This window comes from Leptodactylus fuscus, chromosome 3 (assembly GCF_031893055.1).
Source record: "Leptodactylus fuscus isolate aLepFus1 chromosome 3, aLepFus1.hap2, whole genome shotgun sequence".
NCBI lineage: Eukaryota > Metazoa > Chordata > Amphibia > Anura > Leptodactylidae > Leptodactylus > Leptodactylus fuscus.
This window is the reverse complement of record NC_134267.1, coordinates 233,089,674-233,116,273: the sequence shown is the minus strand read 5'-3', so window position 1 is coordinate 233,116,273 and position 26,600 is coordinate 233,089,674. Positions and strand designations below refer to the sequence as shown.

The following is a 26,600-nucleotide window of genomic DNA, read 5'->3' as shown; positions in this document are numbered from 1 at the left end:
AGTATTTCAGCAGATGAGTGTGCTGACTTTGTGGGAGACAGTGACCTGTCCACCTCTGTGACGATGATGACGCTGAGGACAAGTCTAAAAAGCAGAGCGACATGATCTTAAGAGACAAAGAGTGACAAGTGGAATGAGTGTTCTTCCCAGCAGAACAGAGTGTTTCAGGAGAAGAGTGTGATGGCTTTGTGGTGGGCAGTGACTTCGGTGATGATGCTAGTGAGGACAGGGCTGACAAATGTGGTGACGTGATGTGCAGAGGGGAATAGAGACAAGTGGGAGTAGTAGGGAGCATGCAGTGCAGAGTATTTCAGGAGAGGAGTGTGTTGATCTTGTGGCAGGCAGTGACCTATCCAGTTATGTGATGATGTTAAAGACGACATGTGTGCATGTGACGGGACACTAAGGAGAGGAGTAGGATGAAGTGGAACGAGCAGGTACCGAGCAGATGTTCCTTCACCCCAACCTGTGCGGACATAATAAAGGTAGTCCCAGGAGGAAATCAATAATGTCTTTTATATCCTGCATGTAATACTCACAAGATAAACACCGTCCAAGGGAGCAAAACGTATACCGTAGTCACTGCCAGACAGAAGAGAGTCATCCATTATTCATCGCCAGCTGATATTGACTAAGCCCCACAGAGAAGTGGTGGGAAGGACCGAGTCACATCTGTACCGTCATATCATACCCTAGTGTACTCTGCAGATATACCAAGATATTATACAGCTATATAGTAGTTATATTCTTGTACATAGGAGTAGTATTACAGTAGTTATATTCTTGTACATAGGAGCAGTATTATAGTAGTTATATTCTTGTACATAGGAGCAGTATTATAGTAGTTATATTCTTGTACATAGGAGCAGTATTATAGTAGTTATATTCTTGTACATAGGAGCAGTATTATAGTAGTTATATTCTTGTACATAGGAGTAGTATTATAGTAGTTATATTCTTGTACATAGGAGTAGTATTACAGTAGTTATATTCTTGTACATAGGAACAGTATTATAGTAGTTATATTCTTGTACATAGGAGTAGTATTATAGTAGTTATATTCTTGTACATAGGAGTAGTATTATAGTAGTTATATTCTTGTACATAGGAGCAGTATTATAGTAGTTATATTCTTGTACATAGGAGCAGTATTATAGTAGTTATATTCTTGTACATAGGAGCAGTATTATAGTAGTTATATTCTTGTACATAGGAGCAGTATTATAGTAGTTATATTCTTGTACATAGGAGTAGTATTATAGTAGTTATATTCTTGTACATAGGAGTAGTATTACAGTAGTTATATTCTTGTACATAGGAACAGTATTATAGTAGTTATATTCTTGTACATAGGAGTAGTATTATAGTAGTTATATTCTTGTACATAGGAGTAGTATTATAGTAGTTATATTCTTGTACATAAGAGCAGTATTATAGTAGTTATATTCTTGTACATAGGAACAGTATTATAGTAGTTATATTCTTGTACATAGGGGACAGTATTATAGTAGTTATATTCTTGTACATAGGAGGTAGTATTATAGTAGTTATATTCTTGTACATAGGAGCAGTATTATAGTAGTTATATTCTTGTACATGGGGCCAGTATTATAGTAGTTATATTCTTGTACATAGGAGCAGTATTATAGTAGTTATATTCTTGTACATAGGAGGTAGTATTATAGTAGTTATATTCTTGTACATAGGCGTAGTATTATAGTAGTTATATTCCTGTACATAGGAGTAGTATTATAGTAGTTATATTCTTGTACATAGGGGCAGTATTATAGTAGTTATATTCTTGTACATAGGAGCAGTATTATAGTAGTTATATTCTTGTACATAGGAGCAGTATTATAGTAGTTATATTCTTGTACATAGGAGCAGTATTATAGTAGTTATATTCTTGTACATAGGAGCAGTATTATAGTAATTATATTCTTGTACATAGGAGTAGTAATATAGTAGTTATATTCTTGTACATAGGAGTAGAATTATAGTAGTTTTATTCTTGTACATAGGAGCAGTATTATAGTAGTTATATTCTTGTACATAGGAGTAGTATTATAGTAGTTATATTCTTGTACATAGGAGTAGTATTATAGTAGTTATATTCTTGTACATAGGAGCAGTATTACAGTAGTTATATTCTTGTACATAGGAGCAGTATTATAGTAGTTATATTCATGTACATAGGAGCAGTATTATAGTAGTTATATTCTTGTACATAGGAGTAGTATTATAGTAGTTATATTCTTGTACATAGGAGCAGTATTATAGTAGTTATATTCTTGAAGCATATAGAAAAGGATAGTAGGATCTGCTTGACCAGGTAAGTTAAAAAATAACTTTTAATCCGACATGGTTAAAAAACACACAAAAGAAAATAGATGTGAAATGACAAAAAAGAAGAAAAATAGTGATTAAAACCACATTCTGATAGCTCTAGCTGACGCGTTTCAAGACACAAGGTCTCTTACTCATAGCTTTGCTACTAGATACTGAGGTTGACACTTCCGTTTAAATGCTGAATAACTGGTATACCACACCTATTAACCACATGTTCTTAATTATATCTGTCAACAAAGGGAAAAACAGCACATTTCTATAATATGTAACAATTCACACTCCTATGATTACATTACAATGACGATAACAATCACAAAACCATTAGACTTAGGATACAAAAAGCTATCTTGCTTATAATCAAAAAACAAATAGTTGTGACTTTGCATCCCCACAACTGGTCAGTATGGTGTTTATTTAGTCGGCTGAACCAGCCTAATTGCGTCTGTGGGTATTAGCATAACAGTGTATGTCTCAAGGGTTAATGTATTTATGTGTCCTGTAAAGCTATTCATACATACGATCTAGTCTGCAAATACATGATAAAGGGAATTGTATTCACTCCTTTAGAACACACTCGATTTGCCTGCTATTAACCCTAGGTGTCACTTTATGCAAGATAAAACAAAGCACCGCAAACAACCCTCAGGCTCAATTCACAAGGTGGGTGTAACTGAGAACCGGATTAAAAATACCATCTTAATCTTAGGATACTGATGTTGGTTGGTTTGACCTACATAGTATGCAGTTTAATTGTTAAATGTAGGTATGGTCAAATCGCTAATCTGTGTACAAAAAGACATTGTATGTATAGGTTTTACAAATATTTTTTTTTTTTTTTTTTTTTTTTAAAAGGACTGTATAATATATATATACTAATCTGTACAGAGTTTTTTTTCTCCTATAACTACAAGTTGTCTTATTCTTGTACATAGGAGTAGTATTATAGTAGTTATATTCTTGTACATAGGAGTAGTATTATAGTAGTTATATTCTTGTACATAGGAGTAGTATTATAGTAGTTATATTCTTGTACATAGGAGGTAGTATTATAGTAGTTATATTCTTGTACATAGGAGGTAGTATTATAGTAGTTATATTCTTGTACATAGGAGCAGTATTATAGTAGTTATATTCTTGTACATAGGAGTAGTATTATAGTAGTTATATTCTTGTACATAGGAGTAGTATTATAGTAGTTATATTCTTGTACATAGGAGTAGTATTATAGTAGTTATATTCTTGTACATAGGAGTAGTATTATAGTAGTTATATTCTTGTACATAGGAGCAGTATTATAGTAGTTATATTCTTGTACATAGGAGTAGTATTATAGTAGTTATATTCTTGTACATAGGAGCAGTATTATAGTAGTTATATTCTTGTACATAGGAGCAGTAGTATAGTAGTTATATTCTTGTACATAGGAGCAGTATTATAGTGTTATATTCTTGTACATAGGAGCAGTATTATAGTAGTTATATTCTTGTACATAGGAGTAGTATTATAGTAGTTATATTCTTGTACATAGGAGCAGTATTATAGTAGTTCTATTCTTGTACATAGGAGTAGTATTATAGTAGTTCTATTCTTGTACATAGGGGGCAGTATTATAGTAGTTATATTCTTGTACATAGGAGCAGTATTATAGTAGTTATATTCTTGTACATAGGAGCAGTATTATAGTAGTTATATTCTTGTACATAGGAGCAGTATTATATTAGTTATATTCTTGTACATAGGGGGCAGTATTATAGTAGTTATATTCTTGTACATAGGAGTAGTATTATAGTAGTTATATTCTTGTACATAGGAGCAGTATTATAGTAGTTATATTCTTGTACATAGGAGTAGTATTATAGTAGTTATATTCTTGTACATAGGGGGCAGTATTATAGTAGTTATATTCTTGTACATAGGAGCAGTATTATAGTAGTTATATTCTTGTACATAGGAGCAGTATTATAGTAGTTATATTCTTGTACATAGGGGGCAGTATTATAGTAGTTATATTCTTGTACATAGGAGTAGTATTATAGTAGTTATATTCTTGTACATAGGAGTAGTATTATAGTAGTTATATTCTTGTACATAGGAGTAGTATTATAGTAGTTATATTCTTGTACATAGTAGTATTATAGTAGTTATATTCTTGTACATAGGAGGTAGTATTATAGTAGTTATATTCTTGTACATAGGAGCAGTATTATAGTAGTTATATTCTTGTACACAGGAGCAGTATTATAGTAGTTATATTCTTGTACATAGGAGTAGTATTATAGTAGTTATATTCTTGTACATAGGAGTAGAATTATAGTAGTTATATTCTTGTACATAGGAGCAGTATTATAGTAGTTATATTCTTGTACATAGGAGTAGTATTATATTAGTTATATTCTTGTACATAGGAGCAGTATTATAGTAGTTATATTCTTGTACATAGGAGCAGTATTATAGTAGTTATATTCTTGTACATAGGAGTAGTATTATATTAGTTATATTCTTGTACATAGGAGCAGTATTATAGTAGTTATATTCTTGTACATAGGAGCAGTATTATAGTAGTTATATTCTTGTACATAGGAGTAGTATTATAGTAGTTATATTCTTGTACATAGTAGTATTATAGTAGTTATATTCTTGTACATAGGAGGTAGTATTATAGTAGTTATATTCTTGTACATAGGAGCAGTATTATAGTAGTTATATTCTTGTACATAGGAGTAGTATTATAGTAGTTATATTCTTGTACATAGGAGTAGTATTATAGTAGTTATATTCTTGTACATAGTAGTATTATAGTAGTTATATTCTTGTACATAGGAGGTAGTATTATAGTAGTTATATTCTTGTACATAGGAGCAGTATTATAGTAGTTATATTCTTGTACACAGGAGCAGTATTATAGTAGTTATATTCTTGTACATAGGAGTAGTATTATAGTAGTTATATTCTTGTACATAGGAGTAGAATTATAGTAGTTATATTCTTGTACATAGGAGCAGTATTATAGTAGTTATATTCTTGTACATAGGAGCAGTATTATATTAGTTATATTCTTGTACATAGGGAGCAGTATTATAGTAGTTGTATTCTTGTACATAGGAGTAGTATTATAGTAGTTATATTCTTGTACATAGGAGTAGTATTATATTAGTTATATTCTTGTACATAGGAGCAGTATTATAGTAGTTATATTCTTGTACATAGGAGCAGTATTATAGTAGTTATATTCTTGTACATAGGAGCAGTATTATATTAGTTATATTCTTGTACATAGGGGGCAGTATTATAGTAGTTATATTCTTGTACATAGGAGTAGTATTATAGTAGTTATATTCTTGTACATAGGAGCAGTATTATAGTAGTTATATTCTTGTACATAGGAGCAGTATTATAGTAGTTATATTCTTGTACATAGGAGCAGTATTATATTAGTTATATTCTTGTACATAGGGGGCAGTATTATAGTAGTTATATTCTTGTACATAGGAGTAGTATTATAGTAGTTATATTCTTGTACATAGGAGCAGTATTATAGTAGTTATATTCTTGTACATAGGAGCAGTATTATAGTAGTTATATTCTTGTACATAGGAGCAGTATTATAGTAGTTATATTCTTGTACATAGGAGCAGTATTATAGTAGTTATATTCTTGTACATAGGGGGCAGTATTATAGTAGTTATATTCTTGTACATAGGAGCAGTATTATAGTAGTTATATTCTTGTACATAGGAGCAGTATTATAGTAGTTATATTCTTGTACATAGGAGCAGTATTATAGTAGTTATATTCTTGTACATAGGAGTAGTATTATAGTAGTTATATTCTTGTACATAGGAGCAGTATTATAGTAGTTATATTCTTGTACATAGGAGCAGTATTATAGTAGTTATATTCTTGTACATAGGGGGCAGTATTATAGTAGTTATATTCTTGTACATAGGAGCAGTATTATAGTAGTTATATTCTTGTACATAGGAGCAGTATTATAGTAGTTATATTCTTGTACATAGGAGCAGTATTATAGTAGTTATATTCTTGTACATAGGAGTAGTATTATAGTAGTTATATTCTTGTACATAGGAGCAGTATTATAGTAGTTATATTCTTGTACATAGGAGCAGTATTATAGTAGTTATATTCTTGTACATAGGAGCAGTATTATAGTAGTTCTAATATTGTACATAGGAGCAGTATTATAGTAGTTCTAATATTGTACATAGAGGATAATGTGTTTTTATTCTTGTTTCTTATGCTAGATTCGGGTTTCTCTTCTTCAGGTCCACTTGGGGACCCAAAAATGGAAACCCAATCCTCATAAAAAGCAGTTACCTGCAGACCACATAGACTGTCCATAAATTGTAGAGAAAAGCTTTTCACTTTATATCATCCACATAGGACACATGGCCATGGAATAAGGTCGCATGCTTGACCGTTCTTTCCCCTAACACATACTATTGTTTTAGAGTTGGGATGTCGCCACACAAATTAAACTTTTGTCTCGTCCAACCTAAATTGACATAGCTCTAACCTGCAACGTGCAAATATATGACCAGAAGTTCACCCAGATCCACTCAGTCTCCCAGTCACTGAGTCTTCTCTCCTCCATCTTCTCTCTTTCCTCTTGTATCAGCGTTGCATCTCTTCTATGGCAAATATCAGGTATGATTCACATTTGCTCATGTTACGCCAAGAATGTATTTATAGTATATGTTCAAGTACAGATACCCTACTTATTGACAGCAAGCATACCGACTACAAGAAGACAGCTGCGTGTCCCATCTGCTGTGTTACATAAATATCTATTGGTGTCTACAAACACAAACCAGAGTCTAAACATTCAAGAAAAGGAAAGTCACTCACTACAAGACCATATTGTCTGCAGACGAGGGGCAAGAACCCCCAAGTAACTGTCTACAGAATGATGTCTTCAGATGACTGAAATCTCTTTCATATTACAAGGCTCTTTAATGGGTCGGGCATTGACTTATAACACTGTAACCTCTAGGTGGCACCAGAGACACTTTCCTTCCTTCCAGATGAGAGCTAATTTGCATATTTGTTTCCCAGGGGGAATTGCACCCAGCTGGCTCTCCATAAGGAGAATCAATCTTCTCAAGAAATACATGAAGGACTTTAATAATTGGGGGTATTGTCAGGAGGGGGGTGCGTTCCTCACAGTTTAGCGACATGGCTGGGTGGTAAGGAACGCCCCCTCCTGACAGTACAGAGCTATGGAGAGTACTGTCAGGAGGGGCGTTTCTCACAGCCCGGTAGGCCCTTCTGACAGTGAAGAGATAGCTCTTGAGATAGCTCACTGATAACTCTTGCCCCGGGGCTAGGGTCGAGTCGATCTTCAGATTTCAGGATCGATTTTAAAATCCGATTTCCAATAATTTTCCAGCCAATCCCGATTGTGAAATGTGCTCAATCGCCGATCGGGATCAGATCTTTCCCAATCCCGATCACTCAACCCTAGTCAATGCTTCTCTATGGGAAAAGTCACTTTTAGGGTTGAGCCAATCTTGAGATTTCAAAATTCGATTTCCGATCATTTTCCAGCCGATCGCGATTGTGCAATTTGCTCGATTGACGATCGGGATCCGATCTTTTCCAATCCCGATTGCTCAACCCTACCCGGGGCACATAACATGACTCTCTAGCGTTATATAAAACCGCATGCGCTTGAGGACATAAAAGGTCCTCTTTAAACTCACAGCTTTGATTACTCAGGAGTGGAGGGGGCTAGAGAAATAAATTCCAATTGTGCCGAAACCTACTGAAACCTACAAAGTGCTAGAGTTAGTGGAGATAGCGAAATGTCCCCTTTAAATACCACAATACTACCATATAGCGCCAAGACGATACAGCTTACATCACTACCATCTACTTCCCAAATAGTATACAGCATCCAAAAAAATACTCTCTTAAAGGATACACTTATATTTTCTGAAACATACCGCCATTCAGTTTCGGAATAGTAGCAACATATCGTGCTGCCTAATACTGGTTTACTTTGTAGCTGTCAGCCATGATGCCCATTTGGGCTTTGATATTTTCTTCCGTTTGCCTGGTTCTGACCCCAGCCCCGAACGCAGCTCTCATCCAAATTCACCTTGTGTGAACCTGGTCGCAACGGTTCACGCAGAGCTTAAGACCCAAAGTGAAGCTATTCCAGATTCGATAGATAAATCAGCTTCCGTCTATATTTTGTATCAAACATCACTTGACCTTTAGATGAGAGAGCGCAACGTATTACGAGTCAATCTGTCCCCGGCTATTCGTAGACCGTGCGCTTGCGCTAAATATAGAAACAGCCAAACTTCCAGCGCAGCGAGGATTTCGAGACCAAGTTACCAAAATTGCCAGTGGCAAATATCACTATAAGGTTAATGCACGAGACGGAGAACACCTGACACGTTACAGAAAATTTCTCCTCCAGACTCAAGGATTTTTGAAGGTCATCTGCAAATCCTCTACGTTCCAACGCGGTGCTTGAAGAGGTTGCCATGGTGACATCTATGCCCTAATTAGAATAAGTCAGTAGGGGTTACCGCGCCCCCCCCCCCTTCCCGGATGCACAGAAGAGCGCGGTACGCTGATGAGGAGGGACAGATTGGTCGAGGGAGATCAAGGGGACAAATAAGTCAAGGTTATTGCAATTCTTTCAATCTGGTACCAGGTCCGTGCAGGAAATCTTATAGGAATTAAAGGGTTATTCCAGGACTCTTATATTGCTGACCTAGGTCATTGGTATCACATAGGAGGGGCTCCAACTCCCAACACCACAGGCAAACAGCTGATTTAAAGGGCAGCCTCTTCTAATGCCATGTGTCATGCGATCCCTTAAATGGGACTGTGCTGCAATACCAGACACAGCCACTATGCTATGTATGATCCTGTGCAGTCAATCAGCTGATCGGTACGGGTGCCAGATGGTTGTCGACCAACTAACTAATATTGATTACCTATCCTAAGGGAAAAGTCCAGGAAAACCCCTTTAAATACTCTGAATGTGAGTATATAGTCCCCTGCAGCGCCACCAGTGGTGAACTCAAGTATTACACAGTTCTTACTGAACTGAAAGGGTATACAAGGATGTTCAGGGTTCTCTAAAGCAAAAGATACTTCTTATAGTTGGGTCTTGCTGAAGGGAAGCTCTATATCCTTAGGTTACAACAGTCTATAGTAGAGTATCCCTTTAATAACTAACCTGAAAGACCTCCTCTCTGTCGACCAACCCCAGTCTTCTGCCATCAAAATCTAAACTCTGGCCACCTTACGAGATCAACCACTGGTGTATTTCATGGTAGAACAAAAGAACCTTCCACTTCTCACTAGAAGTTCCCCCGTGTAACATCTTCCTGTAGACTCCGGTACATATAGGTCTAGTATAAATATAGCAAAATATGGCAGAATTCCAAGGCTGACATATGGATTTCTCGCTGATGTGTAGATTGATGTCCGGAGGATCCACATGGGGATAATCTGCTGACTTTTCCATTTGGCCCATTGAACTGATTACAATCTGTTCAGATTTTTCTGGAATATGTCAACAGGTTTAGTCTTATATATAGGCACCAGTAGTGTATTTCCATCCAAGTCCTTACCCTAAGCCTCATGACTTTGAACCCTCCATTGATACCCAAAACCATAACCATATCACACCCTAACCCCTTCCGGACCACACATAGATTAATCATTGGACATTGATGGAGTCATGCTTACAATGTTGTATCAGAAAGATCTTCCAATCGATTCGATCTATAGGGTTTCGGGTATTTTATGGCCATGTTGTTGTAGTTCAAAACCAAGACACCACATCTTGGCCATACTGCTTATACAAGTCCCTCAATAGCCTTCCCTTCCCATCCCAAGACATAAAAGAAGAAGAGAAAACCTAAAACAAGCATTGTCATTCTTGATATTGATGGAGTCATGCTTACAATGTTGTATCAGAAAGGTCTTCCAATCGATTCGATCTATAGGGTTTCGGGTATTCTATGGCCACGTTGTTGTAGTTCAAAACCAAGACACCACATCTTGGCCATACTGCTTATACAAGTCCCTCAATAACCTTCCCTTCCCATCCCAAGACATAAAAGAAGAAGAGAAAACCTAAAACAAGCATTGTCATTCTTGATATTGATGGAGTCATGCTTACAATGTTGTATCAAAAAGGTCTTCCAATTGATCTGATCTATAGGGTTTCGGCTATTCTATGGCCACATTGTTGTAGTTCAAAACCAAGACACCAAATCTTTGCCATACTGCTTATACAAGTCCCTCAATAACCTTCCCATCCCAAGACATAAAAGAAGAAGAGAAAACCTAAAACAAGCATTGTCATTCTTGATATTGATGGAGTCATGCTTACAATGTTGTATCAGAAAGGTCTTCCAATCGATCCGATCTATAGGGTTTCGGGTATTCTATGGCCACATTGTTGTAGTTCAAAACCAAGACACCAAATCTTGGCCATACTGCTTATACAAGTCCCTCAATAACCTTCTCTTCCCAAGACATGAAAGAAGAAGAGAAAACCTAAAACAAGCATTGTCATTCTTGAACCTATTGGTGGCCAATCTCGTAGACTTTACTGATCAAGATGAAGATTAACATTGAGCCAATTTCCACTTTTAACTTTCCCTTTGTCTTGTGATGGACAAAGTTATTGGAAACCAGAAACCTTTCACATGTTTTGAAGCCTGTGCACATACATGTAGCATTGCTACCTTCCTTCAAGTCAATACTCATTTGGATCTCTTGTCTTACAACATGCGTAAGTCGGAGGTTGAGGAGTCCCAGAGAGGGGATTCGGAGATAGAGGAGCAACATCTAAGATACAAAAATCACTAGACCTTTAGGGGACTGGAAAGGCCTTGTACACATGGTGGATCTTCGGTAGGGGGTCTCTACAAGGGTATGGCGCCATATTCAGAGAATCGATATGGTGTGCAATAGAGACTCTACAAAAATTTAAAGGCATACGGAGTCGCAGTAATAGCGCTTACAATCCATATGGCTCTATAATATGGTGCGGCCGAACCCTAGTGTATCAATTGTAATATCTGCCTCGTATCATTGGACAGTAATGGATTTCTGTAGGCACCGGGTATCTGATGTTAGACCGTGTACTAAAACCCAAAGCCACCAGAGATACAGAACCTAATCCAGTAATTACACAATATTGCAGATTATTTCCATTGTGTCCTCTTGTCAGCGCACTGCACTGCTCTATGTGATAGAAATATTACTGCAGAGCTGAACTCTTTCATCAAGGTGCAAAACATGTGCGGCTAATTCTCCCCGATGTAATATATGTCTGTATAATAATATTGAATTTCTGAGCCGAAGCATTGCAACAAAACTGGTAATATACAATCACAGCGAATACTGACAGTGCCCCGGGGTCAAAATGGGGTTTAATTTAGAAAAATGTTTTATTACAACATAAAATATATTTATACAAAAACACATATTAACCTTTCATGAGTTTCATGGTTCAGGAGTTCAATGTGTGGTGTCCAAACAGGACAACTTCACACCGACTGGTATCATCAGAACATGTGCAAAATAGTGAGTGCAGCTCTGGAGTATAATACAGGATGTAACGCAGGATCAGTACAGGATAAGTAATGTAATGTATGTACACAGTGACTGTACCAGCAGAATAGTGAGTGCAGCTCTGGAGTATAATACAGGATAAGTAATGTAATGTATGTACACAGTGACTGCACCAGCAGAATAGTGAGTGCAGCTCTGGAGTATAATACAGGATGTAACGCAGGATCAGTACAGGATAAGTAATGTAATGTATGTACACAGTGACTGTACCAGCAGAATAGTGAGTGCAGCTCTGGAGTATAATACAGGATGTAACTCAGGATCAGTACAGGATAAGTAATGTAATGTATGTACACAGTGACTGCACCAGCAGAATAGTGAGCGCAGCTCTGGAGTATAATACAGGATAAGTAATGTAATGTATGTACACAGTGACTGCACCAGCAGAATAGTGAGTGCAGCTCTGGAGTATAATACAGGATAAGTAATGTAATGTAATGTATGTACACAGTGACTGCACCAGCAGAATAGTGAGTGCAGCTCTGGAGTATAATACAGGATAAGTAATGTAATGTATGTAAACAGTGACTGTACCAGCAGAATAGTGAGCGCAGCTCTGGGGTATAATACAGGATTAGCAATGTAATGTATGTATACAGTGATTCAAAATTTTATGTAGATTAAAAATGTTCTGGCGAAAAATATACAAATTTATTTCTCCTTCATAGTGACAGACTGATGTTTTGTTGTCACCTCACACACACTGCTGAGCAATGTTGATGGATGGGTCAGAGTCCCTTTTCAGTCTATGAATGCGGCATTTCCATGTAACTTCCCCGATGGTTATAAAGGTCCAGCACATCACAGCCTCCTATAAGGCAGAGGTCGTCATCTAATGCTACATTCCTGTAAATCACAGCAGATAATGAATATAATATTATCCACCGCCGCGCTGTCACTTCTGTCTCTGATTACTCCACATGTATTCATTACAGGCGGTCATTACCCTGCTGAATCTGACATATTCCAAAGGATTTACATTATTGTATCCATCCATTATGGAGACTAAAATACCAACTGCAGTGCACTTATATATAGGAGGACACAGGGACCCTCTGAGGGACCAAGCCAGGGGATATGGGAAGAAGAACTGCAGGCAAATAGGAATTATATTCTTATACATTACATAGGGGGCAGTATTATAGTAGTTATATTCTTGTACATAGGAGAAGTATTATAGTAGTTATATTCTTGTACATAGGAGTAGTATTATAGTAGTTATATTCTTGTACATAGGAGTAGTATTATAGTAGTTATATTCTTGTACATAGGAGGTAGTATTATAGTAGTTGTATTCTTGTACATAGGAGAAGTATTATAGTAGTTATATTCTTGTACATAGGAGTAGTATTATAGTAGTTATATTCTTGTACATAGGAGCAGTATTATAGTAGTTATATTCTTGTACATAGGGGCAGTATTATAGTAGTTATATTCTTGTACATAGGAGGTAGTATTATAGTAGTTGTATTCTTGTACATAGGAGTAGTATTATAGTAGTTATATTCTTGTACATAGAGTAGTATTATAGTAGTTATATTCTTGTACATAGGAGTAGTAATATAGTAGTTATATTCTTGTACATAGGAGTAGTATTATAGTAGTTATATTCTTGTATATAGGAGGTAGTATTATAGTAGTTATATTCTTATACATAGGAGTAGTATTATAGTAGTTATATTCTTGTACATAGGAGCAGTATTATAGTAGTTATATTCTTGTACATAGGAGCAGTATTATAGTAGTTATATTCTTGTACATAGGGGCAGTATTATAGTAGTTATATTCTTGTACATAGGAGGTAGTATTATAGTAGTTATATTCTTGTACATAGGAGCAGTATTATAGTAGTTATATTCTTGTACATAGGAGCAGTATTATAGAAGTTATATTCTTGTACATAGGAGTAGTATTATAGTAGTTGTATTCTTGTACATAGGAGTAGTATTATAGTAGTTATATTCTTGTACATAGGAGCAGTATTATAGTAGTTATATTCTTGTACATAGGAGCAGTATTATAGTAGTTATATTCTTGTACATAGGAGTAGTATTATAGTAGTTGTATTCTTGTACATAGGAGTAGTATTATAGTAGTTATATTCTTGTACATAGGAGCAGTATTATAGTAGTTATATTCTTGTACATAGGAGCAGTATTATAGTAGTTATATTCTTGTACATAGGAGTAGTAATATAGTAGTTATATTCTTGTACATAGGACCAGTATTATCCTATTAATATTATAAATGTGAAAGTTTGTGAGTTTGGATGTTTGTGGGTTTGTGTGTTCGGATGTTTGTTAGTCAATCACGCAAAACCCGCTTGACCGATTTGGCTGAAATTTTCCACAAACATAGTTAATACACCCCATTGCGCAATAGGCTACTTTTCGTCACAATAGCGCACATACGTTTTTCCCAGGACCCCCACAAACCCCAAACTCACATCACTATCTCTGCAATCTCACACACTTTGGACCCCGATTTGGCTGAAATTTTCCACAAACATAGTCCCTACACTCGATTGCGCAATAGGCTACTTTTCGTCACAATAGCGCACATACGTTTTTCCCAGGACCCTTTGGATGTTCGGATCTTTGGCGGTCAATCACGCAAAAACCGCTCCACCGATTTGGCTGAAATTTTCGACAAACATAGTCCCTACACTCGATTGCGCAATAGGCTACTTTTCGCCACAATAGCGCACATATGTTTTTCCCAGGACCCTTTGGATATTCGGATGTTTGGCGGTCAATCACGAAAAAACCGCTCCACCGATTTGGCTGAAATTTTCCAAAAACATAATCCCTACACTCGATTGCGCAATAGGCTACTTTTCGTCACAATAGCGCACATACGTTTTTCCCAGGACCCTATAGATGTTCGGATGTTTGGCGGTCAATCACGCAAAAACCGCTCCACCGATTTGGCTGAAATTTTCGACAAACATAGTCCCTACACTCGATTGCGCAATAGGCTACTTTTCGCCACAATAGCGCACATACGTTTTTCCCAGGACCCTTTGGATATTCGGATGTTTGGCGGTCAATCACGCAAAAACCGCTCCACCGATTTGGCTGAAATTTTCGACAAACATAGTCCCTACACTCGATTGCGCAATAGGCTACTTTTCGTCACAATAGCGCACATACGTTTTTCCCAGGACCCCCACAAAACCCAAACTCACATCACTATCTCTGCAATCTCACACACTTTTGACCATAGCAAGCCACAAAATTCATATTACCCCCTACAGCAGAGGTCAGCAACCCCTGGCACACATGCCAAGAGTGGCACTCCTGCCATATTTCACTGGCATGCCAGCAGCACAGGATCTGCAAGAGTTAAATAAAGTCTCTGCTACAGCTGAGGCATAAGGACACTCCCCTTTGAGAGGGGTGCAGGAAACCCAGGGGGTGGAGCTTAATCGCTCAGGTCTCTGCCTGCTATAGTGATAGCTCCTGCCGAAGCTGCTAGCAAACTGAAAGTAAGAAACACACAGCTCCCTTCCTTTACTTCCTATTCTCATTAATGTCAGGCATGGGGTTATTAGTTTAGTGTTAGTAACTCCATGTACCTCACATTAATAGGAATACCCCCATCATGTCCCTCATATTAACCCCTGTGTGCCCCATATAAAGGTTACTAATATGTGAGACATATGGAGGGACTAATAAAAGACCTCAGTAATGAAGATACTTAATTACCTCCAAGTATCTCACATATCAGTAACTAGAGATGAGCGAGTACTGTTGGGATCAGCCGATCTGAACAGCACGCTCCATAGAAATGAATGGATGCACCTGGTACTTCCGCTTGGACGTAGCCAGCGCGCTTAACCCCCCGCGTGCCGGCTACGTCCATTCATTTCTATGCGAGCGTGCTGTTCGGATCGGCTGATCCCAACAGTACTCGCTCATCTCTATCAGTAACTCTTACACTGGGGTTAATGTGAGGGACATGATGGGGTTAATTGCTATTAATAAGAGGCACATGGAGTTACTAAACTGTCATGCACAGGGCCAGACTTTATGTTGCTTACTCAAGAGTATCCTGTGCCCAAAACTTGTACTGGCGAAAATAACAAATCATACAATGTCGTTTATCGAAGTATATTAACCTGAAATACCTCTGTCCCAAAGTCACTATGTACAGTTTATACCAACACCGTATAGCGGCTGAAATACAAATTACATTCAACACAAAAGTCTCATGTGCTCTCAGAATTACAGCAACAACAAGATACAAAGTTACATTTCATATCCCATACCTTATACACACTACGAAAACCTTACCCGCGCCTGTATATACCCACTGCTACAATCACCGCAGACGAAGTCACGGGTACCAGCTAGTAGTAGTTATATTCTTGTACATAGGAGCAGTATTATAGTAGTTATATTCTTGTACATAGGAGGTAGTATTATAGTAGTTATATTCTTGTACATAGGAGCAGTATTATAGTAGTTATATTCTTGTACATAGGAGGTAGTATTATAGTAGTTATATTCTTGTACATAGGAGCAGTATTATAGCAGTTATATTCTTGTACATAGGAGGTAGTATTATAGTAGTTATATTCTTGTACATAGGAGGTAGTATTATAGTAGTTATATTCTTGTACATAGGAGTAGTATTATAGTAGTTATATTCTTGTACATAGGAGTAGTATTATAGTAGTTATATTCTTGTACATAGGAGCAGTATTATAGTAGTTATATTCTTGTACATAGGAGTAGTATTATAGTAGTTATATTCTTGTACATAGGAGTAGTATTATAGTAGTTATATTCTTGTACATAGGAGCAGTATTATAATAGTTATTCTTGTACATAGGAGTAGTATTATAGTAGTTATATTCTTGTACATAGGAGTAGTATTATAGTAGTTATATTCTTGTACATAGGGGGCAGTATTATAGTAGTTATATTCTTGTACATAGGAGGTAGTATTATAGTAGTTATATTCTTGTACATAGGAGTAGTATTATAGTAGTTATATTCTTGTACATAGGAGCAGTATTATAGTAGTTATATTCTTGTACATAGGAGTAGTATTATAGTAGTTATATTCTTGTACATAGGAGTAGTATTATAGTAGTTATATTCTTGTACATAGGAGCAGTATTATAGTAGTTATATTCTTGTACATAGGAGTAGTATTATAGTAGTTATATTCTTGTACATAGTGGCAGTATTATAGTAGTTATATTCTTGTACATAGGAGCAGTATTATAGTAGTTATATTCTTGTACATAGGAGTAGTATTATAGTAGTTATATTCTTGTACATAGTGGCAGTATTATAGTAGTTATATTCTTGTTTATCAGGATATAACTACTGAGGCTGCTGAGATCACAGGATATTTGTAGGTAGTAACTTGCAACCTCCTGTTTCATTCGGGTATTCAGGTTAACCATCTCTTTCTCTTCTCTCACTGGGGTTGAAGTAAGATGCTCCAGTAATTGAAATCTTTATCATTCTAATGGATGAATATATAGGTAAGCGAGTGCTGATCTGATTAAGTAAAGAAGAAATCCTTATTGTTGGGACACGTCCTATAAACTGTAAATCTATTTTTCTCATAATTTTGAATCATTAGCATAGAAAGCAAATAGCAGCCAAAGTGTAAATGTTGATACAGTCATGATGATTAATTACATGGATTAATTACATTTGTCTGAACATTAAGAGATCGTAAAAGTCAGAGCATGTTTCACTAATTAGGATTTTCAGCGGAGGGATACGGAGGACAATGTGAGTAGATTTTTGCCAGCTGCCTATAAACACAGCCAAGAATAACAATGATCGATGAGTAGCAATCACATGGGGAAGCTGCATATGGTCGGACATTACTGCTGCAGTGGCCACTAGAGGGGAATTATAGTATTACAGCTTGGCCATTCATATGCCCATTTCATGTAATCATCAATAGCTTTCATCTCTTAGGGCAAGTTCATACAGAGGAATTGGTTAGTGGTTGGATATCACCCCCAAATCCTTAGTAGATTCCATCCAGGTTCCATCCTTCTTGATCTCGCTGTGAATACTGCAATAGAAGAAGCCACGAATTCCACGGTCAGAGATTCCCTGCTTTTTAGGCTCATTCAGAAAGCTGAGACGGAATGCCAACGTGTTGTATCGGTATCCCATCGTGGCTAGACCGCGAGCGGAAAACGGTGGCGTAAAATGACAAGGAAATCATCTTAGACCTTAGACTTCTCAGCATTTAACTTCTTAGCCACTCCACTCCAAAGTAATACATTGTATCTTCGCATACACGTAACATCCCTGTCCACGTTAAGGACATCATGGCCACGTTTCAGACCATAGAAAGTTCCTACATTCATGGTCAAGTCCATTGGAAACCGATCAAGACGACAGATGTCACCACTAAGATGATTACAAAAAATTAAAAAAAAACTGCAAAATTTAAATTATTTATATTTGCAACAATGTTTAACTTTTAAAGTCATTACATGTCTGGGTCGGAGACGCGACTTGACACTCCGGTTCTTCTGCTCTACTATGGTGTCTATTTAATTTCAGTGTTTTTAGGGAGAGGAAGCAGCAGCTCATATAACCGCGCTCTCAGCTTTTGTTTTTACCTGGAGTTCATCCAACCAGGTCAGTGTCCTAAAGATCTGCGAGGAAACTTCAGCTGTCTGCGATAGATTGAGAATTAAAGGGAGAGGACGTCTGGTGACAAAGGAGAAAAAAAATGTGTATAGAAGGCCAACTAGTCATAAAGAAATATGGCTGCAAAATTTGGAGCCTATCCACTCTCAGTTTTCTCCATCTTTGTCTTGAAGTTGATGGAGGGGTGGAGCTTAGCTTTTGAGGACCTCTCCAGAAAAGATAGGTAGCCCCACCCACTTCATAATTCTATTGTTTTATACAAAGGGAAAGGAATGGGAGAACCAGTATGTATCATCATGATGTATTCTATGCAACTTGCAAACTTTGGATCTTTTTTCGGCCCTAGTTCCAATGGGTATCCATATTCCATCCAATGTTCTGTCCATAGTCCCAATGTTTACCCATGCTTGATATCCATGTTCCATCCAATGTTTCATCCCTAGTCCCCATGTTCATCCATGCTTTATATCCATGTTTGGTCCAATGTTCCATCCCTAGTCCCAATGTTTATCCATGCTGTATATACATGTTCTGTCCAGTGTTCTGACTCTAGTCCCAATGTTTATCCATGCTTTATATCTATGTTCCGTCCAATATTCCAACCTTAATCCCAATGTTTATCCATACTTGATATCCATGTTCCATCCAATGTTTCATCCCTATTCCCAATGTTTATCCATGCTTGATATCCATGTACCATCCAATGTTCCATCCCTAGTCCCAATGTTTACCCATGCTTGATATCCATGTTCTGTCCAATGTTCCATCCCTAGTCCCAATGTTTATCCATGCTTAATATCTATGTTCTGTTCATTGTTCCGACCCTAGTCCCAATGTTTATCCATACTTGATATCCTTGTTCCGTCCAATGTTCTGTCCCTAGTCCCAATGTTTATCCATGCTTGATATCCATGTTCCGACCCTAGTCCCAATGTTTATCCATACTTGATATCCTTGTTCCGTCCCTAGTCCTAATGTTTATCCATGTTTGATATCCATGTTCCATCCCTAGTCCCACTATTTATTCATGCTTGATATCATTGTTCCATCCAATGTTCCATCCCTAGTCCCAATGTTTATTCATGCTTGAAATCCATGTTCCGTCCAATGTTCCATCCCTAATCCCAATGTTTATCCATGGTTGATATCCATGTTCCGTCCAATGTTCAGTCCCAGGTCCCACTGCTTATCCATGCTTGATAACCATGTTCCGTCCAATGTTCCATCCCTAGTTCCAATGTTTACCCATGCTTGATATCCATGTTCTGTCCCTAGTCACACTGCTTATCCATGCTTGATATCCATGTTCCGTCCAATGTTCCTTCCCTAGTCCCAATATTTATCCATGCTTGATAAGTCAGTTGGTTCTTCCTAGTGTAATGTTAGGACCTTGCTGTGTTCCCTAAGCAGATCAGATATTAAGTCTTGATGCTCTACCTCCTTCTTGTTACAGTGTGCAGCTGCATCCCCCTCCTCTCCCCTCTTAAAAATGTTGTAGCTAAGGTTTTACACTACATAGATTTTTAAGTATCTGAGGACGTTTACAAACATTGAGAGAATAGAGGCAGATAGTTAAAGGAAAGTAATTTATCCTATATGATATATACTACATGTCTTCTGTTTGCAAAAAGAAAAAAAAAACAACATAAAAATTAAATTTCTTTCAATACATTTCTTAAAACTTCTTCTTCCTCTACCCCCTACTGTCCTTTAGACAGTTCTGACTCTTTTATCCTCCCGACTACAGAGAGGAACAGTTTAACTCGGCTCCAAATGCCCATCAAGGTAGAACATCTTCAGGGGTGGAAAAGCAACACGATTATAAAAATAACCAGGTGACTGAAGGGAAAATTACAGGTTAGCGGTGGAAAAAAATGCCACGAGCAGTGAGGTGAACTGGGGATGGGAAAGTAGATCCAAAAATGGAAGAAACATCTCAAAATGTAGCAGAAGATGTAAAAGCTGGCCATTAATGGGAGGATCTGAAGACATCAAGATATTCAAGAGACTGTATTGAAGACATTATGATCAAAAGCATCATTAAAAGGGTTGTCCAGGATTGGAAAACCATGGCAGCCATAAAAAAAAAAATCTGAAAGGTTGTTTATTTTCATGTCCCACCATGATCCTTCAGGATCTGCTTCTGGAAGGACAAGATCTCCAAAGCACTCCTAGAACTCTGAAGGGTCAGAGAAGACTTCCATATATACAGATTATATCTTCGTGATAAGACTATGTTCACATAAGCTTCAGACACTCCAATGCAGACTTGATCAAAAAATTAATGGTCAAAAGGTCCAGCATGACAGACACCTTAACAGAAACCCAACAGACCGCATTTTAGTCAATGTAGTCCATTGGGTGTCCATTGGGTAGTCCATTGATGTCCTCATCAGATGAATGTACAGCAGTCAGACATAGCTCGGGGTACAAGAATTGAAGAAGGTAATGGATTTAGAAGGAGAAGCTGTTTCGGTAACTACGTCAGTACAGTAGGATTCTGCAGTGGCTATTATGTCTTGTATTAAGAACCTACGTTGTACAAAGAACCTTCTGAACTTAGTTATGGTGGTCCAGAGAAGTGTCAGACTGGCCCACCAGAGAACCAGAAAATCCTCCAGTGGGTTCAAACTTTAAGACAATAATGATCCACCAGAAGACACCCATATTTATAGGGTAATATGGCCTATTTAGAGGTTGTTGAAGAATGGGCATGAAGAATGGTCCTAAAGAACCTTCCATTGACATTGACCATACAAGGGGCCATGACTCAACGTCTACCATTTAGGAATTTTCAGAGGAACCCATTTGTAGACCTTCTCCCTCATGTTTTGACCTCCCTAAACTAAAATACACGGGTCCTCTCAAGTGATCTACCTGCTTAAATCATCCATACCAGCACACCATCTCTTGTGGTGGACACTTGGAACACCATTTTGACCATACAAGGTGCCATGGCTTGACATGATGGATATCTTCAAAGCATCTTCAGGGAAACCTATTTGGAGATACCGTTCTTCATGGCTTGGCTTTCCTAAATTTGGAAAGAGGGTCCTGTGATGAATCCTGCTTAAATCATTCGTACTAGCGCGCCATCTTTTGTGGTGAGCCATGACATTTTCCCATACAAGGTCTCATTCGTCATCAAGAACACAAGCCAGATCTTGAAGGAAACTGGAGCTACCTATACTTTGACAAGGATTGATACTGGTTTGTGCCAGGTTATCTACTACAAGATCCTAACCAAGATAGTTGACTTTATTACTTGGAAGGTAAGTGGGACACATCGGTGGAGTAGGAGGTCCTGACCTTCCAGCTTCTATAGGAATCTCATTCCCTATTACATGAGTCTCTTGTATCACCCTAGTATACAGTATGTCGGATTAGGATGATAGTGGATAATTCGGGAGCGTGACTTTAGTCTACGACCAGACATTAACTTATCATTTGGAAAACCATCTGGCAATCACACGAGCTTACCGGCAAATACACTGTACGCTGCTTGTGCCAATTAAGTGTGATATATTGTTTTGTATACACTTATTCAGAGCAATGGGAAAGTGAACTGAGACAGATGTCTCAGCCATGAGTCGCTGCTCTCGCTGAATTGAGGGCACATAAACAAATTTACTAGAAACGCTCAAAGAAACGTCTTAAAATTCATGAGGAATTCTTAGCGATATCTCTTTTAGGTTCTATCACTTCTAGTTGATATTACAGAGGACCATTCACCATCAGCCACACTTTTTTTGGATTCTCTACTGATTCTGGTGCAGTTGGAATTTTTCCTCTAGCCCACACCATTCCTGAGTAATCAATGATGTTTGTTTCAGCACCCAACATGAAGATTAGGCTTCCGACTATCATGTGGGCAGTCCTGGTTTGCAGCAGAAAGTTTAGCACCACCCACTTGACAGTAAGAAGAACAATTAATATATTGGGTTGGGAAACTAACAACAACAATTGCTCAGGAGTGGTGAGGGCTAGAAAAAAAAAATCCAACTGCGCGGGAATCAGTGAACCGTCTCCTATTGACCCTGAAGTATAATGATCATTGGGCCAGGGGAGTTGAGGGAACATAAAAAATACTGTTACTTACCTCTCCTGTGTTCTGGCAGGCTTCAGACCTATATGGTGATGCTGGAAAGGGCCAGTGTCATTGTGCATCGCAACGCTGGCCTGGGTCAGATGACGTGTGGTCCAACATTGCAGAGATCTGTGGGGAGTGCGCCAGAGCCAGGGATAGGTAAGTAACAGTGTTTTTTATGTTTGTATCCTCCCCTGGGTCTCAGATCATTATACTCTGGGGTATAAGAATTGTTCATGGGTGGTCCACAATGGGGCATAATACTGTGTGCAGGGGACACTATGGGGTATAATACCGTGTACAGGGGCCACTATGGGGTATAATACCATGTACAGGGGCCACTATGGGGGACAATACTGTGTGCAGGGGCCACTATGGAGCATAATACTGTGTGCAGGGGTCACTATGGGGTATAATACTGTGTGCAGGGGCCACTATGGGGCATAATACTGTGTGCAGGGGCCACTATGGGGCATAATACTATGTGCAGGGGCCACTATGGGGTATAATACTGTGTGCAGGGGCCACTATGGGGGATAATACTATGTGCAGGGGCCACTATGGGACATAATACTGTGTGCAGGGGCCACTATGGGGTATAATACTGTGTGCAGGGGCCACTATGGGGGATAATACTATGTGCAGGGGCCACTATGGGACATAATACTGTGTGCAGGGGCCACTATGGGGGATAATACTATGTGCAGGGGCCACTATGGGACATAATACTGTGTGCAGGGGCCACTATGGGGCATAATACTATGTGCAGGGGCCACTATGGGGTATAATACTGTGTGCAGGGGCCACTATGGGGGATAATACTATGTGCAGGGGCCACTATGGGGCATAATACTATGTGCAGGGGCCACTATGGGGTATAATACTGTGTGCAGGGGCCACTATGGGGGATAATACTATGTGCAGTGGCCACTATGGGACATAATACTGTGTGCAGGGGCCACTATGGGACATAATACTGTGTGCAGGGGCCACTATGGGACATAATACTGTGTGCAGGGGCCACTATGGGGGATAATACTGTGTGCAGGGGCCACTATGGGACATAATACTGTGTGCAAGGGCCACTGTGGGACATAATACTGTGTGCAGGGGCCACTATGGGGGATAATACTGTGTGCAGGGGCCACTATGGGACATAATACTGTGTGCAAGGGCCACTATGGGACATAATACTGTGTGCAGGAGCCACTATGGGACATAATACTGTGTGCAGGACCACTAAGGGTGGGCAGGTTGTGGGGTTCAGGGGGTTAGGGGGTCCTATGTCAAATGTTCACCATGGCACCCTGTCATTCCCAGTTACACCACTGCTACTCACCACAGATAAGACACAGAATATAGAAAATTTATGGCGTAAGGTGTGGTTTTTTTTTTTTTTGCAAAAATGTATAGTCAGAGACTGAATACAGTTTTGCAAATGAAACCTGGCTTGATAAATTCCTGGGTGGGGAGAGGCGGCGCAGCCGGGCCGTTAATAGTCACACTGCATTATTATCTCAGGTGACATTTTCCTCACATCTGTTCTGTCACTATCGCAGAGTGAGGTGCTAAAAATACAGCGATGGGAAACATTAGCAGCTGCTAATAGCTCTCTTATAATAACAGAGCGATATGTGACAAACAACACAAACAATATCTCATATGCATTGTCAAAAAAGCCAGAAAAATAAAAAAAGAAATAAAATATTCACCAAACAAAAGGGAGATGAGACTAATACAGTGAGGATTGTAGAAGGTGCGCAGTATAGAGGAAGCGGAAACATTATGTGGTGGGAATAAGGATAAAGGTCAGAATGGAAATTACCAGAACATGCTCGAAACAAGAAGTATGGAAAACTGGGAGAGTTCAGCTCTGGAGTATAATACAGGATGTAACTCAGGATCAGTACAGGATAAGTAATGTAATGTATGTACACAGTGACTGTACCAGCAGAATAGTGAGTGCAGCTCTGGAGTATAATACAGGATATAACTCAGGATCAGTACAGGATAAGTAATGTAATGTATGTACACAGTGACTGTACCAGCAGAATAGTGAGTGCAGCTCTGGAGTATAATACAGGATATAACTCAGGATCAGTACAGGATAAGTAATGTAATGTATGTACACAGTGACTGTACCAGCAGAATAGTTAGCGCAGCTCTGGAGTATAATACAGGATAAGTAATGTAATGTATGTACACAGTGACTGTACCAGCAGAATAGTGAGTGCAGCTCTGGAGTATAATACAGGATAAGTAATGTAATGTATGTACACAGTGACTGCACCAGCAGAATAGTGAGCGCAGCTCTGGAGTATAATACAGGATAAGTAATGTAATGTATGTACACAGTGACTGTACCGGCAGAATAGTGAGCGCAGCTCTGGAGTATAATACAGGATGTAACTCAGGATCAGTAATGTAATGTATGTACACAGTGACTGCACCAGCAGAATAGTGAGCGCAGCTCTGGAGTATAATACAGGATAAGTAATGTAATGTATGTACACAGTGATTATACCAGCAGAATAGTGAGTGCAGCTCTGGAGTATAATACAGGATATAACTCAGGATCAGTACAGGATAAGTAATGTAATGTATGTACACAGTGACTGTACCAGCAGAATAGTGAGCGCAGCTCTGGAGTATAATACAGGATATAACTCAGGATCAGTGCAGGATAAGTAATGTAATGTATGTACACAGTGACTGTACCAGCAGAATAGTGAGCGCAGCTCTGGAGTATAATACAGGATATAACTCAGGATCAGTGCAGGATAAGTAATGTAATGTATGTACACAGTGACTGTACCAGCAGAATAGTGAGCGCAGCTCTGGAGTATAATACAGGATGTAACTCAGGATCAGTGCAGGATAAGTAATGTAATGTATGTACACAGTGACTGCACCAGCAGAATAGTGAGCGCAGCTCTGGAGTATAATACAGGATGTAACTCAGGATCAGTACAGGATAAGTAATGTAATGTATGTACACAGTGACTGCACCAGCAGAATAGTGAGCGCAGCTCTGGAGTATAATACAGGATAAGTAATGTAATGTATGTACACAGTGATTATACCAGCAGAATAGTGAGTGCAGCTCTGGAGTATAATACAGGATATAACTCAGGATCAGTACAGGATAAGTAATGTAATGTATGTACACAGTGACTGTACCAGCAGAATAGTGAGCGCAGCTCTGGAGTATAATACAGGATGTAACTCAGGATCAGTACAGGATAAGTAATGTAATGTATGTACACAGTGACTGTACCAGCAGAATAGTTAGCGCAGCTCTGGAGTATAATACAGGATAAGTAATGTAATGTATGTACACAGTGACTGTACCAGCAGAATAGTGAGCGCAGCTCTGGAGTATAATACAGGATAAGTAATGTAATGTATGTACACAGTGACTGTACCGGCAGAATAGTGAGCGCAGCTCTGGAGTATAATACAGGATGTAACTCAGGATCAGTACAGGATAAGTAATGTATGTACACAGTGACTGCACCAGTAGAATAGTTAGCGCAGCTCTGGAGTGTAATACAGGATGTAACTCAGGATCAGTAATGTAATATATGTACACAGTGACTGCACCAGCAGAATAGTGAGCGCAGCTCTGGAGTATAATACAGGATATAACTCAGGATCAGTACAGGATAAGTAATGTAATGTATGTACACAGTGACTGTACCAGCAGAATAGTGAGCGCAGCTCTGGAGTATAATACAGGATAAGTAATGTAATGTATGTACACAGTGACTGTACCGGCAGAATAGTGAGCGCAGCTCTGGAGTATAATACAGGATAAGTAATGTAATGTATGTACACAGTGACTGCACCAGCAGAATAGTGAGTGCAGCTCTGGAGTATAATACAGGATATAACTC

At 38.4% G+C, this 26,600-nt stretch overlaps 1 protein-coding gene across 1 annotated transcript in view; it reads right to left on the bottom strand.

Moving 5' to 3' along the window:
* Positions 1-26,600, bottom strand: part of XKR6 (XK related 6) — a 175,791-nt gene that overhangs the window by 74,102 nt on the left and 75,089 nt on the right. The gene's annotated exons all lie outside the window — the stretch shown is intronic.